Source organism: Sceloporus occidentalis, unplaced genomic scaffold, assembly GCF_023333645.1.
Source record: "Sceloporus occidentalis isolate IW3139 unplaced genomic scaffold, rSceOcc1.0.p SCAF_3, whole genome shotgun sequence".
In the NCBI taxonomy this organism is placed as follows: domain Eukaryota; kingdom Metazoa; phylum Chordata; class Lepidosauria; order Squamata; family Phrynosomatidae; genus Sceloporus; species Sceloporus occidentalis.
Window position 1 is genome coordinate 153,352,838 of NW_028316983.1, and position 15,757 is coordinate 153,368,594.

Sequence of the window (15,757 nt, forward strand, 5' to 3'; positions counted from 1 at the left end):
AATGACATCTTAAACTTTATGGGGCAGGTCAAAAGTATTTCCTGCTGTCTGGATTAGCTATGATTTATTTCATATGCCATCATGGTTGCAAAGTGGAAGGTGAAGTAAGAGGTATTATCCTCTTTGGCTTATAGCATGACTTCTGAGAAAACTGCAAATACTTTATGTCACAAATGTGTATGTGGGAGGAGAAATGGGACACATTTCACTGGAAGAAAAAGAGTGAAGGAAAGTAAGAGAGGGAGAGGTAGAATATATTATTCTGAGGTAAAATAGCATTGTGATATACATGATGAGTGGCCATTTGTTTTCAGAATTTCTTTAATAATAATCTTTTAAAAAAACAACCTCAGGATGCACACAATCAGAATCTGTTGTATTCACACAACATCGCTATATTGTTCCTTTAACGTCCCAAAGTGTAATGGAATCGTCATAACAGATAGACAATTCCAAAAGATTTTCGCATGAGGCTGTTAGTGTTCTTAAAACGTTAATATATCAGAATTCAGCAATTCAACTGTTTTGAAATCGTTTTGTAATCATTTATTGCTGAATTCTGATATATCAACATATTAAGAACACTAACAGCCTCATGTGAAAATCTTTTGGAATCGTCTATCTGTTCTGACGATTCCACTACACTTTGGGACGTTGAAGGAACGATATAACGATGTCATGTGAAAATCTTCTAAGATCCAAAACACACTGTAGAAATAATCCAGTTTGAGATTGCTTTAACTGCTCTGGTTCATCCTGGGGATTATAGGCCCGGTCCAGAAGGACGGGAAAGGACACCCTCATCACGTGCGAGGGGTGGCGCTTCTAGACGCCCCTTGCATGTGATGAGGGTGTCAAAATGGCGGCACCCTGTACAGACGGGCTCCACCATTTGCAGCACCATTATGATATCGTGAGTGCGCTATTGGCACACTGCAACGTCATAATGGCGTCGTAAGAAGAACCCGCTTGAGGTGGGTTCTTTTTGTTCTGCAGGGAAGTCCTGTAGTCTGGAGGCTGCAGCTTCCCTGCAGACCAAAGCTAGGCGCCAGGAGACTGTCCTTTTTGGGTGGTCTGTCCTGCACCATAGTTTATTGTGACACCAGAGCTCTCTGACAGAGAAGGCTAAATGTCTCATAAATCTCCAGTTCCCAGAACTCCCTAGCCTTGATCCAGGGCTGTTAAAGCAGTCTCAAACTAGATTATTCCTGCAATGTGTTTTGGACCTATGTTTCATGGTTTTGGAGCTCTTGCAGAAACATGTTCTCTGTCTCTTTCTGTTTCCTTGTTGTGAATTTCCTTGACCAAATAACCCAAGAAAAATGCAGTCTCTTCACTCCTCCTCATGATAAATCTGTGAGATATTTTAGTTGTTTTGAATAACAGTAGGATTCTCCTGCATGTTTTTCCAACTGAGAAAGTAAACAGGCATTTCCTGCATCAAGGAGTGGGGCTTGAGAAAAGGGAGGGACTTTGCCAAGCTCTTCAGGTGGCCAGATGGGGACCTCTGCAGGTTAGGTTATATCTATGGGACAGATGTTCATCTCTCTTGGATGAATGCATACAAATAAGTAATGGGCTGGAGGAGGGCAGTCATATACCTTTGTTAAAGAAAAATGAAAATTGGATTCCATCTGGTTTTCTTTTTCTTTTTTCTTTCCCCATTTATTACAAAATGATTGTGCCTCCATACCAGAAACGGCAATGTCAACTATAGTTCGTCATTCACTTTGACTACACTTACATCAGTCTACACCCAGCTGTGTAGTCCAATATTTGTGTAATTCAACAGCAGGCCCAGGACTGACTTTATATTTTAGCTTACAGAACAAATACACTTTTATCGAGTCTTTACAGAAAGGGCAACCTCACAGCTGTGACAAACAGATCAAAACAGTAGCTTCATGCCAGACAAAAGGGAACTCAGAAAGAATCCAGCATGACATAGCCAAACTTAATTTCCCAAATGAGTGGTGCACCCATTGAATTTCATCTTTGATGCCTGCCTTCAAAAGTCTGCAAAATATATATTGCCGTAAGCAAAGTTTAGACTACAGTGTCAGGGGAAACAGAGGATAGGGAAGGAAAGGGGAAAGAACAGACATGTTATATGTCAAGAGCAGAGTTGAAATGGTTTTTATGTATAACACTGTAGGCAAACAGAATTGCAATATGGGAGACTATATGTGCTACTGCTGTCCACCGCATGCAATTATAATTTTAATGCTTATGTGTGAACCATTTGTTAATTATTTAGATGGAGTCTAGGCAATTGAAAATTATATATTGCAGTAAGCAATGCAAAAAAAAAAAAAAAAAAAAAAAAAGCCCTCAAAACCACTATCTTAAGATTTGCAAATCTAACCAACAGTGCTAATTTGAACAATTTGGCAAAATTTGGCCCCAGTCATAGAAGTCGGTGCCTAGTTCATATTTGTGATCCCAATGGATTTTTTATGATCTTCTATTTGAGATGTGCAAAATTGCCTTAGATTATCACAGAAATAAAACCAAGCCTCCATCCTTTTCTTAAAAAAAGAAGAGGAGAGATCATTTGAGGTATTTTTGAATCAATCTGAATTACAGATATCAATCCCCCTTCCTTATAGTACTCACTAATCCACAAAGCCTCCTTCCCATCAGCTTTCTCACTCTCTAAAGCAACCTTCTCTTCTTTCCTAGGCCTTTTTTGATCAAGTGAAAAAAGAGCCGGGATTGCATACATAGAGAAAGAGGGGGAAATAGTCTTGGGGAGTTATCATGCTAATATCTAGAAATCTGTCTTGAAACAAAGGGCCAGATCTCTGGGCAACAGATAGGTAATTCTTAAGTCCTGCACTATAAAATGCATGGGTCAGAATGTTGATGCTAGAATAGACCCATTGAATCGATGAAGCTGATATGTATTGCATCACCATTCAGGAATTAATTCAGTGAGTCTATATTAGTTAGGACTCCTAAATGATAACACTCAGGCTATTATAAGGCAAGTTTTTCTACCTTATTTAAGCAGAAATAATATAATATGTCCCTGTTACTAAAGATGTTGCTTCAGAAACTATGGAGCCTTCCAAACTTCTCTTTAATGGAACATGAGGAAAGGGAGAAGCATCAGTTTATGCTTCAAAATGGGGATGGGTGATAAATATATTCAGTTTGTTTGTTAGAGCAAGAGTATCAAATTTGTGATAAGCCACTATGGTACAGTGGTGTGTTGCAGTGGCAAACCTCCTCTGAACAAATCCTTCCATGAAAACTTCATGAGAGGTTCACCTTAAGGTCACCACAAGTTAGAAATGACTGGAAGACACACAACAGCCACAAACAGACACACCAACCAGAATACAATATGTAGATTGTACAGCAAATGTTTGACTGTCTTAAATTTTGAAAAGGGCTAAAGAATTTTTGAAAAAGACAGAGAAAAAAATACATAAGAACAAACAATGTACACAAAAATGTGTGTGTTAGGAAAAAGCCATTGTTCACCCAAAAAAGCATAATAGAATCATAGAATCATAGAGTTGGAAGAGACCACAAGGGCCATCCAGTCCAACCCCCATCTGCCATGCAGGAACTCTTAGTCAAAGCATACCTGACAGATGGCCATCCAGCCTCTGCTTAAAGACCTCCAAAGAAGGAGACTCCACTACACTCCGAGAGAGTGTGTTCCACTGTCAAACAGCCCTTACTGTCAGGAAGTTCCTCCTAATGCTGAGGTGGAATCTGTTTACCTATAGCTTGCATCCATTGCTCCGGGTCCAAGTCTCTGGAGCAACAGAAAACAAGCTTGCTCCCTGCTCAATATGACATCCCTTCAAATATTTAAACGTGGCTATCATATCACCTCTTAACCTTCTCTTCTCCAGGATAAACATAACCAGCTCCCTAAGTCATTCCTTATAGGACATGGTCATTGATAAAGATGTTAAATAGCACTGGGCCCAGGACAAAGCCCCACTGGTCACTTCTATCCAAGATAAAAAGGAGCCATTGTTGAGCACCCTTTGGGTTCGGCCAGTCAACCAGTTACAAATCCATGTAACAGATATCTTGTCTAGCCCGCATTTTACAATAGATTGGTGAAATTTTTGTCTCTGTGCAAAATGTGTGTTTTAGGCAAAGTGTGCAGAAAAATGTGTTTGTTGAAGAATTTGGCTAAACCTCTAGGTTTTTTATTCTTATTTGAAATGAAGCAGATTTTATATAATTAAAGTTGCTCCCACTATTACTGCTGCTTCCTCTTCTTCCTCTTCTTCCTCCTCCATGTCTTCTTCTTCACTTTCTCGTTTCTCTTTTTGTTTTCCCATTCATCCGTGAATGTCTCATTGTTATAGTTCTAACCAGAGGCTTTGAATCAAGGATGTAAACATAGGCCCAAGGATGTAATCACTGGCCTGAGGCCGATTTTAGGGCTCCGGTGGGCTTGGCATTCATACGCACCCAGCCCTACTAGTGGCACCCATGTGTCATCTTGCCACAGCCCTGCCCACACGGGGCACACGGTGCTCGCCAGAAGCGGTAGCGTCATGGCCATTATAGCACACCCAAAATGAAGCTGCTCTGGGTGGCTTCTTTTTAGGGAGCGTCTCAGTGCTGTGCTGTACAGTTGGCGCAGCACTAACAAAGGGCAAAGAAGGGAGGCATGGAGCTGCCTGTCTGTATCCCCCCCATAGTCTTTAATATGGTCACAAAATAGAGGAAGGCTCAATAGTATGGGATATCATGACATTCTCCATGTCTTCTAGTGCCTTCTTGGTTTCACCGCTTAGCACTTCCAGAGGACAAATCTAGGTAAATTTTGCTATATCAGTTTTAAGATCTGGACAAGGTGAGACATGAAAGAATGGATCTGATTATAAAGGGTGGTTTCTTTTTGTACTACTTACATGTCTGAAATATATTAATTATTAGTGAGTTAAAATAAATTCATGCTCTTTCTCATTGCTTCACCATAGCTGAAGCTTGCAGTTGTTTGTTCAAGATGTTGCAAAAATCCTTCAGCCTGTGTTAGACCCTTATTGAAAGGGAAAGGGATAGAGACAAGGCTTATTTTGTGTCAGGATTCCCCTAGGCTGAGCCTCAGAATTTTTTTTCAGTGTCTGTAATCAACCCTCAGACATATGTAGGATGAAAAGATGAAAGTATCCCAGAATAAGTTCAGAGCATCTGAGCACTGAGCAATCACAAAAATCTCTCACATATTCTAAACTTGAAGCTTTGAAGTCTGTGGTTCCAGGCAAGCATGCACCCACACACCTTTTGTTCCAGAAATTAAGCTCACAAGTTGAGACAAATAATCAACAATGATTTTAATGAGTCACTTTTCACATTTCAAACCTCCAAGTTGCAAATGTGAGCATGGCAATGTCTTCTTTGTGAAGTACATCATCCATAAATACAGACTTATATACCAGGTCTTTTGTACTAAAATGTATAGCTAAAATGATTAAAATAGATTGCCAGGTAAAACTGCCCACTTAAATGATGAACCTGAAGATGAATAAGACCTGTTTTCTTCTTGTTCAGGTCCAGGAATACCACGGATTTGAGGCATCCCTAGCATGATAGTGTGTGTGCGTGCGTGTGCGCACGGCAGATGTACATGTTTTCACATGCCACTTTGAACCATAATTTGTGGAAGATTAAGGTTGGTTTTAGTTTTCTTTTTATTAGTACACTGAAATTTTGATTGGAAAAAAAGTTTAAAAGAGCATCCCTATTTCCATTCTTTTGTACATGTTTCTTTCTGTTCAAAACCATTTTCTCCCTTGATTTCCTCCTCTTTATGGGGGTGTTAGCTGGACCATAATAACACTTTTTTTGTTCATTGTGGAGGTTGAGATTCTGTTTCAAATATACAACCATGCAACCCCATCCCCATGAAACCCAAAATTTAGCTTGTAAACATCACAAACCCACACAGCAGGGCCATTTCCATCAATCACTGAGGATGTTTCCAGTTATTGTCCCATAGCTGGACAAGTTGCAAGAACATCGACTGCAGAGACACCCAAAGAAACCTGAAGGTCTCTATGGGTCCCTGTCACAGTGCCTTTAACTGCACAAAAATGTCTGGATGTGTCCCTGTTGCTCCCCACACTTTCCAACAACATGAAAATGGCTGTGTTGTTGGGAAAATACTGCTTATGAAGTGGGCTAACATTGGGAGATGTGGTGATGGCAATGCAACTCCCTGATACATATATGTCTCCTAATGGATAATCTCAGGTATTAAATTTAGTGAGGTAATTATTTCAATGGTGATCTCTCAATTCATTTATAGTCCCATTTCATTTACCAACAATGTTAAAAGTTCACAAATAAATTCCTTTTTCTTTTTTCTTTTTTAATATTCTGCTTCGTATGATCACATGCAGTTTTCAGGATCAGTGAAGGTAATGGAGAGAGGGGGGCAGATAGATACTGTAATATCAACTCAGAAGTAATTGCTATGGCTTTGGTCCAACCTATTTAAGGGATTGCCTTCTTCTGTACAACTGACCCTGCGCCCTCAGGTCCTCTGGGAAGAATTTGTTGCCACCAGTAAAGACCAGATCGGCCGTGGCATCCCAGAGGACCTTTTCTGCAACCGCTCCCAGATTGTAAAATGGCCTGTCAGATGAGATCTGTCATATTACCAGCTTGAACAGCTTTAAAAAAGCTGTCAAGGCGGATCTCTTCTAACAGGCCTTTCCAGAATAGCATATCAGCCACCCGCTGAACTGAATCGATCATCGACCATTGTCCATCCCATCTCACCTACTAGTCCACACCCCATCCTCTATTTTGTTGATTTTAATGTATTTTTGATATATGATTTGTTTTTTTGGGGGGGGGCTGTGTTAGAATTTGGAGTTACTGAGTACTGTTGCTTTATTATGTATCAGATTGTTTTTACTGTGAGCCTCCTCAATTCTAATCGGAGTAGGTGGGATATAAATAAAGTTTTTATTATTATTAAAACAGTTAAAGTCAGATATGACTTCTTTCTCTGTAATCACAGTGACTAATACTCACTCTTCTAAGAGGAAATCCCCCACTTTTTATATACAAAAGAATAATTAAACTGCATGTGTGTGATTTGCACATTTTAAAAAATTGAGACTCAGGACAAGTGGGGGGTTAACTGCTACTTGCTTCTTTGAACTAGCACTCAATTCTATATGGACACTGAGGTCATAGCCTGGTAGAGGCGAGGAGGATGTAGAGGCAGGTTAATTATTAGATACTACTGAATGACTGAAGACTATCCATACCATTTTAATTTCAATAGCTTTTCTTCCTTCCAATTAAAGAAAGAATTGATGGAGGGATTGTAACAGTAGACTTGTACCCTACCCCAAAATGATTATCAGTTGTGACAAGAGGGGATTCATACTTCATGTTTCAAATAAGAGAAGGAGAAATCTAGACAGAGGGCATGAAAGTATGTCCCCTTTGACAAAAATCCCATGTCATAAATCCCCAAAGTTGTGACATCATATGTGGCTAGGGGTTAGTATTTTAATCTATTCAGGCTGCCTAGTGATCCAATAGGTATTGTGGAAACACCATTCCCTACTTACATTTCCAAATGACTGGGATTGTGAGAAGAAGACAGTGTCACATGGTTGCAGAGATATTCTGATTGGCTGGTCTCTCAGGCTCCATCCTATGGAATCTTGGGATTTGTTATTTGATGTGGCACCAAAGATCTCTGACAAAGGAGGAAAAAATATCTCACAAAACTACAAATCCCAGAATTCCATAGCAGTGAGCAATGGCAGTTAAAGCAGTGTTAAACTGCATTATTTCTGCAATGCAGATTTGACCTCAGAGTAGTCTGATGCTATCAAGAAAGAAGCAATTACTGGGGAGCAGAGGAGGGTAGAAATTCTTTGAGGACCTGTCACTTTGGTCACTCATAAAGTAGCAGTGGTAGGGGCTTGTTCACACTCTTATGTACACATCACATTGTTTTTAAACTCTTGGTTACCCAGCCATTGATAGTTGCACGCTGCTGAACATGTGAACTGACTCCATTGAACTGTGCTAAATCACATCACACATGTATGACTCCACTTGATATTGCATTGATAAAACAGAAGAGATGTCTGTAAACAAGCTCAGGGACCACAAGCTGCTTTTCCAGCTTTATTTATTCCCAGTTTATTTAGATCCTTTCATGCAACTGTGGCAAATATACTTTTCCTGTACTCAGTTATCCCTTTTACACTTTTATGCACATTTTTATGTGTTTACCAGGACATAAAGTAGCTTTAGAACTACTTTTAATGAGTCTGAAAAATCCTGGCTTGTGCAATAGTGGTACCATTGTAACTTCAGCAGACAAAATGGAAACTTAGGAAAAATGCTAGTTTTAGAAAGCTTACCAGTCTTTGGCACTAATATCATAAAGGTGCCAAAAACAACAACACTTTTTAAAAATATCAATAAACAATATCAGTGATGATTCTAGAATATAGTGCTTCCAATATGTTATTTAAAGAACAACTGTCAGTAAATTTGATTATACAGCTTTGGCACACACTTTAGTTATACCTTTTTAAACCATATGTTCTGTGCTAAAATGCCTTTTACCTGACAGGTTCTTTCTAGTTGTATTTTCCTTGTTTTTCCTATGGTTTTTTTTTAAATGAAGCAACAGTTTGAACCCCTATAGTAATTGAGTTGTTATCCCCTTCCTACTCCACGCCTCCTCCCAATCCCAAAGTGCCTTATGTAAAATCCTATCAGAGCAGTTTTCAAGCATAACATCAGAATTTTCTGTCGCCTCTTAAAGCCCAGAAAAATCCACAGCCTTAATTTTCTGGTTATAGCCCACTCTTCTCTTATGCCTTATAAATGCTGCATATTCTTCAACAAGTCACCTCCTCCTGTTCCTCCTTCTCACTATCCTCCCCATACCTCTTGAAATAAATAAGCATTATTGCTCCCCATGGGCTCCCTAAATGAAACCTCTGCATGAATAACTGCAGCTGTATTCTGCAAAAGTTCCACCTTCCTCTCCTGACACAAAACAAGACTTTGTTCCCAGTGTTGGGGTTCAGCTATACATTTGTTCAAGTGTTTTTTCATGTGAATAATTTCTGTAACTGATTTTTTCCTCATTAAGAATACTGAAGTGTCGAAGGTTCCTGTGGCTCCCCCTTTCAAACAGATGAATTTTAAGATTTTTAATATAAATATAGGGCTGATACCACTTTTACATGCTATTTTTTTTAAGGATTACATTTTTGAGTCTGTGTTGCAGTGCTAAAAGAACACCCACAGGGCAAATCCTCAGGTGGTCATGATATGGAAGTAAAGTGCTGCTGAGAGAATTACAAAGCATCATTCATTTCTGTGCCACGACACAGCCAATGTATCTCAGATTTTTTTTCTAACTAGCAGCACTAGGCCTTTTTTTCTTTTCTTCCTTTTTTAAAGGAAGCTAAATAATACAGTCCATTGAATTAAAACATATTATTCCTCAGATTCTGAAGCCTAGCGAATTGGTAACAAACAAAAAGAACGGACAAGTTCCAGGAATTCATTAGGGGACTCTGAAACTTTCTGAAGTGTTCACTTCTATTAAAGGAATTAATTGGTCACCTTTGCACTTATAGGTTCTGACTCAGATTTTGGCCACGGCAATGATGGAGTTCTGCATTCTGCCTCCAAAAACCAGAGGAGGAGAGAGGAGGAGGAGACCTTTATAATCATGACACAGAAACAAAACCATATGGCAGCACTGTATTTTTAAACGTGTCATTCTGAAACACTGTAAACAAAAAGCATCTCTCAATAAACCTGTCAATATCACTTCTAATATAACTTCTAACTAGTGTTCCTTAAAAAAAACCATACTGAAACACCACAGTTTGGTGAGATCTTCTGTTATGTACTCCTGCATACCCCACACTGTATTTTGGAGACCTCATATTTTGGTATCTCATATTTAGAGATAGCATGTTACTGAGAGATCAATGACCTTTCAAGGAACACTAACAGCCAGGTTCCCAGAAAAAATAGAATTGTTTTCCTCAGGCATATGTACATCCATGTAAACAAAACCATTGAATCTAAAGTACTTCTTCCTTTCCCTAAATAGTCTACATTTTCTCTCAAAAACTAAGACAAAGGAACCTTTTGCATCTAAAGCAGTAAGCCAATCTCTCTCTGTCTACCCACTGTTGTGCCCCAAACCAAACATCCCCATCCATTGATCTCAAGAAATCCCAGTCCAGTCACTGATTTTGTTAAAACCATGAACCTGTCTAGAATTCCATTGCCGATTTCTGGGACAAGTCATTTAGCCTTTAGCCTTTGTTACTTGGCTATGTAGCCCATTGTACATTGCCCAGGGCTAGTTTGAGGTACAGGAATGGTTTCAAACCCTAACATCTGTACATACAACTGCCATTAGCTATGTATGTTCTGTGTCACCCTCAGACCTCCCAGTCTGAGCCACTCCATCTTCGTATGATCTTCTCTTCCGACAGGTAATTATAACCTCACTACATCCCTTAAAAACTCTGCTACCCTTTAGCCAAAAATCTATGTAGGGGAATTTTACTTAAGATCAGAGCGGGTTTGGCTACAAATAACCCTTCAGACCATATCCCATTTCTATACCAAGAGAAAGGAGTATCCAAGGAATTGTGCAGAGGCAGAATTCTATAATTAATTTTTTTTATTGGCGAAAAATTACACAGCAAAACTTGTATGAATCACACACATATTCATACAAGGCTCATGAAATCAGGAATTAGCTTAAATACTGCCAGACCATGACTTCACCCATAGATGTGGAATCACTTTTGCCCAGAGGCTAGACTGACCAGGGCTTGGGATATCAATACCATTATTTGACAACTGTTCACATATTTTAGCTGATTTTCTTGTTGACACACTTACGGATGCTACTAGATTGGTTGCAATTTTAGTTTTGCTGTATTTCCTAGGCACTTTTGAAGTATTCTCATCGTCGGTTCCATATTCAGACTCTTGAGACTCGTATGCACTAATACTGTAATATGAATTTTTGATTTGAGGGAGGGGGACCGTTTTTAAAAAACATTTTAAAAAGTTCAACTTTCATATGCCCACTGTGTACACTGAACCATCGGAAATCAAAAGTGTCATCTCAGCCACCCATGTGGAAAATTTTGGATTTTGAAATATTATGGACTTGGGGATCCCAGACTCAACCTGTGAATGATTAGCACAGAAATGCAGATTTTTGTGAAAGAAAGATTTGTATTCTTTCCAATGACTTTCACCGGGGGAGAGAGGCTTTGTTTTCGCTCCACCACCGACACAGAAATATTTGAGATGATATGAGAAAGAACCTTCTTGGTGGCTACTCTCAGGCTATGGAGTTCTCTCCCACTGTGGGCAAGGTCACCTACTTCTCTGTTCTCTTTCCATAGGTGGCAAAGACCCTTTCTGTTTACCCATGCCTTTGACTGTTATGCTGCCATTGAAGTAATTATTGGAGTGTGCTGAATATTTTATATGTGCTGAATTCTTTACCATTTTTAAAGTGTGTTCACTGACTCTTCAATATTTTTAATATAAAGGTTTATTTGCTTTTGATCTTTAGTATTAGCCATTGTTTCAAGTGTATTTTATATATTTATAGATGGTATATTTATATTATGAAACACAACTTGTTTTGTGAGACAGATGGGTCCGGTATTGGGAGAAAGGTCAGACATAAATCAAATCAAATCAATCAATAAAATAAAATCCTTGAAAATTATATTTTTCCTCTACTTCACCAGCTTCCCTATATGACAAGGACTATCTCTGTCTCCATCTATTTTTAAATTTTCTATTTAAATATATTTACATCTGTCTATCTATGTACCTATCTATCATCTTTCTATCGCTATATAGAGATATGAATAGATATATAGTCAAAGTGTAAGAAATTGAATTGTTATGTTCTTCACCCATCACTTTTAAGTGTACTTTATCTGTAACAGAAAATGAAATCACCACTGGCTATGCTTGAAAGAGTTTCATTTCAATAATATGTTTGCTGCATTAGTTGTCCCTAACCATCAAGTTTCTGTTTAGGAATTTACTGAGAAAATCTCCTTCATAGTGATGCTTGGTGGATGTGGATGGCAGAGCATGAAAGAGAGTTCAAAGATTTCAAGTATAAACTGACAGCAGTGTGAGATGTTGCAGTCCCTTGACCCACTGAAAGAGATCAAGCTTTCCACAGTTGCTTCAGAAGCAGGTCTCCAAGATGTGTTGCTGCAAAGAAGAGGAACTGGAGGGCTGTCTTATGCCGCAAGAACTGCTGAGACCATTTATCACAAATATCAATACCCTTATATATCATAGAGGTGGCTTTTTGAAATGCGTCTGATAAAGCACTACTGGCTGGGTCATACAAAACATCAGTGCACACTAACATTTAGATGTTTCCAGGAGATTTTTTCTCTCAACATTCACAGGCTAAAATGATCTTGTAACCTCTCTTCTAAAACTGCTAGTCAGCATGACCTGGGAAATACTTGGTTTCTAACTATATGATCACTTCAAGTTTTACCAATTCAAGACCTTTATTTACCTTCAAAACATATCATTCAAAAATCATCTGATACTGATTTTAAACACCACAGAGCCCCCTTCAGACATTTGTTAGAACATGCAAGGGCTAAATGTAAATAGAGGATATGGACATACATGTTTGACCATGCTCCTTTTCAAACCTTTAGGTATTAAGTGCAACCATCTGAAAAAATGTTTGCAGGCATATTTAGTTGACTTCACCCAGAAACCTATTCCATGATTAAAAAAAAAAAAAAAAAACCAAAACTTTTTACTGTATTGGGATTTCTGCTGGGAAATAGCTAGAAAGCCAGACAGGATACAAGCAAGGCCCCATTGCTCTTTACATAACAATCTATTTAATACAACACAGGCCAGTGTTGAGGTAAAACCCAAATAATTAAGTCTGGTTTAGCTCCATCCTGATGTACATTGTTTCTAATTTTGCTGGACCAGTCTGTTCCCCTAGGCTCAAAGCCAGGACAAAATGGATCCAACAGTAGCCTTCTAGAAAGAATCAGAAGAATATATGAAGTCCTTTGCAGTTACCCTAATCTGCAAAATGGTCCATCTAGAGTCTACTCCAGAAGCTTTCTTTCCTTCCTCCTTCTTTGAATACTGTATGTGGTTCCACTTACCTCAATCATCACCAGTTGTAATTCCAACCTTCAGTTTAAACCCGCTGTAAAAGAAATATATCATATATAACCATCCCCACAAAAGATTTACAATTATGGTGAGCACTAGCAATAGATAAACAGTGGCAGATATAAGCAGCACCAGTGAGCAAACTACACTTTACCATGTGCTTTCACTAGATTGGATTCTGAACCCAAAGTTCCACATCTTACCATGTGGCCCTAGGTGAAATTGTACCCTTGGTGAAGTGTGGCTTTGACAATATACCTCTGTTATTTAAGAATTACAAAATGGCAGTTGCACAATTAAAATATAGCTAAGAACATTCTGACGGTTCAAGGAAAAAGTAGTTATAAGAAAGATATTAGACTAGAATCACTGGATTCTCCAAAGGTACATAATATTCTTAAAGATAATTGAAAATGGCATCAGATATAAAATACCTGGAACATTTTAATTCAAATATTTATATATTCCTTAGATGTTCATATGTGTGTGTGTGTGTGTGTATATATATATATATATATATATATATATATCAGAGAATATGGTTTGTTGTGTATTCAATGTTGTAGCCCCTCCTCACGTTGTTCTTGTGTTCCTTCAAGCTGTTTCCAATTTATGGGTCCAAAACACACTGCAGAAATAATTCAGTCTGAGACCACTTTAACTGCCCTGGCTCAGTGCTAGGGAATCCTGGGAATTGTAGAAATAGAAACTAACCAAGCAGTGTCCATAGGTCTATTTAGTTCTCTCATTAATTGTTTCTTTTGATTCCCTCAACTCTTCACATGCAAATAAAATGTTGGGGAAAATTTCCAGATTAGTGTCCATTCCTGATAAGACAATTAATAATTCATTTTTGTAAGGATTCTTTCTTTCATGATATGTCTCAAAATTACTGTGGCCCAAAACAGACTGCAGAAATATTCCTCTTTGATACCACTTTAACCATCCTGGCTCAGTGCTAGGAAATCCTGGGAACTTTAGTTTATTGTGGCACCAGAGCTCTCTGCCAGAAGAGGCGAAATGTCCCACAAAACTACAGTTCCCAGAATTCCCTAGCATTGAGCCAGGGCAGTTAAAGTGGCCTCAAACTGAACTATTTCTGCAGTGTGTTTTGGACCGTAATATGAACCTATCATGAGGTTTTCTCAGCAAGACGTGTTTAGAATGGGGTTGTCATTGCCTTCTTCTGAGGTTGAGACAGTGACTTTCTCAAGGACATCAACTGGCTTTCCATGGCTGAGTGGACATTCAGACATTAATCTTGAAATGTTGGAATATCAACTCTATCTATCTATCTATCTATCTATCTATCTATCTATCTATCTATCATCTATCTATCTAATCACTCTGTCATCATGCATTATATATGATAATAGATTGATAGAGCAGGCAGACAGCTATCTCTCTTTACCTATAAATATCTAGGGGAATCTGTCTGTGTACCTACCTATTTATGTATCTATCTATTAGCTGTTTAATGAGAAAGAGATTGATGGAGACAGGAAGATATAGCTGTGAAATAAGGGAATGGGGAATATACACTATAGATTTATGGGTCACCATAAGTTGACAAAAGATTTGAAGCCACACACACACATACACACACATTGGAGGCTTATTTCCAGTGTAGCAAATTGGAAATGAAAATGTCATGGTATTTAATGTTGTGAAGGACAGGCTGAATAGTTGTTAGAAACTGATACAAAAGTAAAAAAAAAGAAAGAAAGAAAGAAAAGGAACAAGGCTGATGAACAGATATTAATTTATTTGAGAAAGGAAAACTTCTGAGTGTCTTTCCCAAAGTCTCATCACAGTCTGGGAGTCTGAAAACTGGGGATTGCTATCAGGGTTAAAGGAATGCCAGTTTATGAGGTTTTGATGGGAACAGGTCTCCAACTTCTACAAAAGCAATTGGCTTGTATTTGTTCTCAAGCAAACAAAGCTTGCACTGGGAAACCCAAATGTAGTTATGCTTTGTTAGCTCCAGTAGAGAACTGCACAAGACAGCAAACAAAACATACTTTGTGCCCATGCTTTGTGTGCCAATAGGGACTCTCCTAGCAGCTTAATTAAGAAAAAAACCAGCAAGTGTAAATTATGATTTTCATGCCCTGGCTGATCCCAAGTCCTTGTTTAGCCAACCTTCTGGAACAAAGTAGAGATTCTAGTATCAAGCTATGTGAGGCATACTTCCAAAATAACAATGCAGCTGGGTTCCTTAGTAAACAGTAATGGTAACACAACACTGGAAATACAGGCCAGCATTGTCATCTTTCCAAATGAACACAACATGTTTATGTCGGTTGTTGAGCAGATAGATGAGATGATAGTCCATGACAGGCACCCAACCCGCCTTATTTCCCAAATGGGTGTCTGGCTTGCCTGTCCTGAAAGATCAGGCTCTATCTAATCATTTCTATCATTACCCATGGTGATCATGACAGCCATTTAGCAACTGTCAATTTATCTTTAATCAACTGTAATCACCGTTTGTCTAATGGCCAATTTACATTTTATTTTGTATGCTCAACAAACAGATTTAGAGTTGTTGATGTGG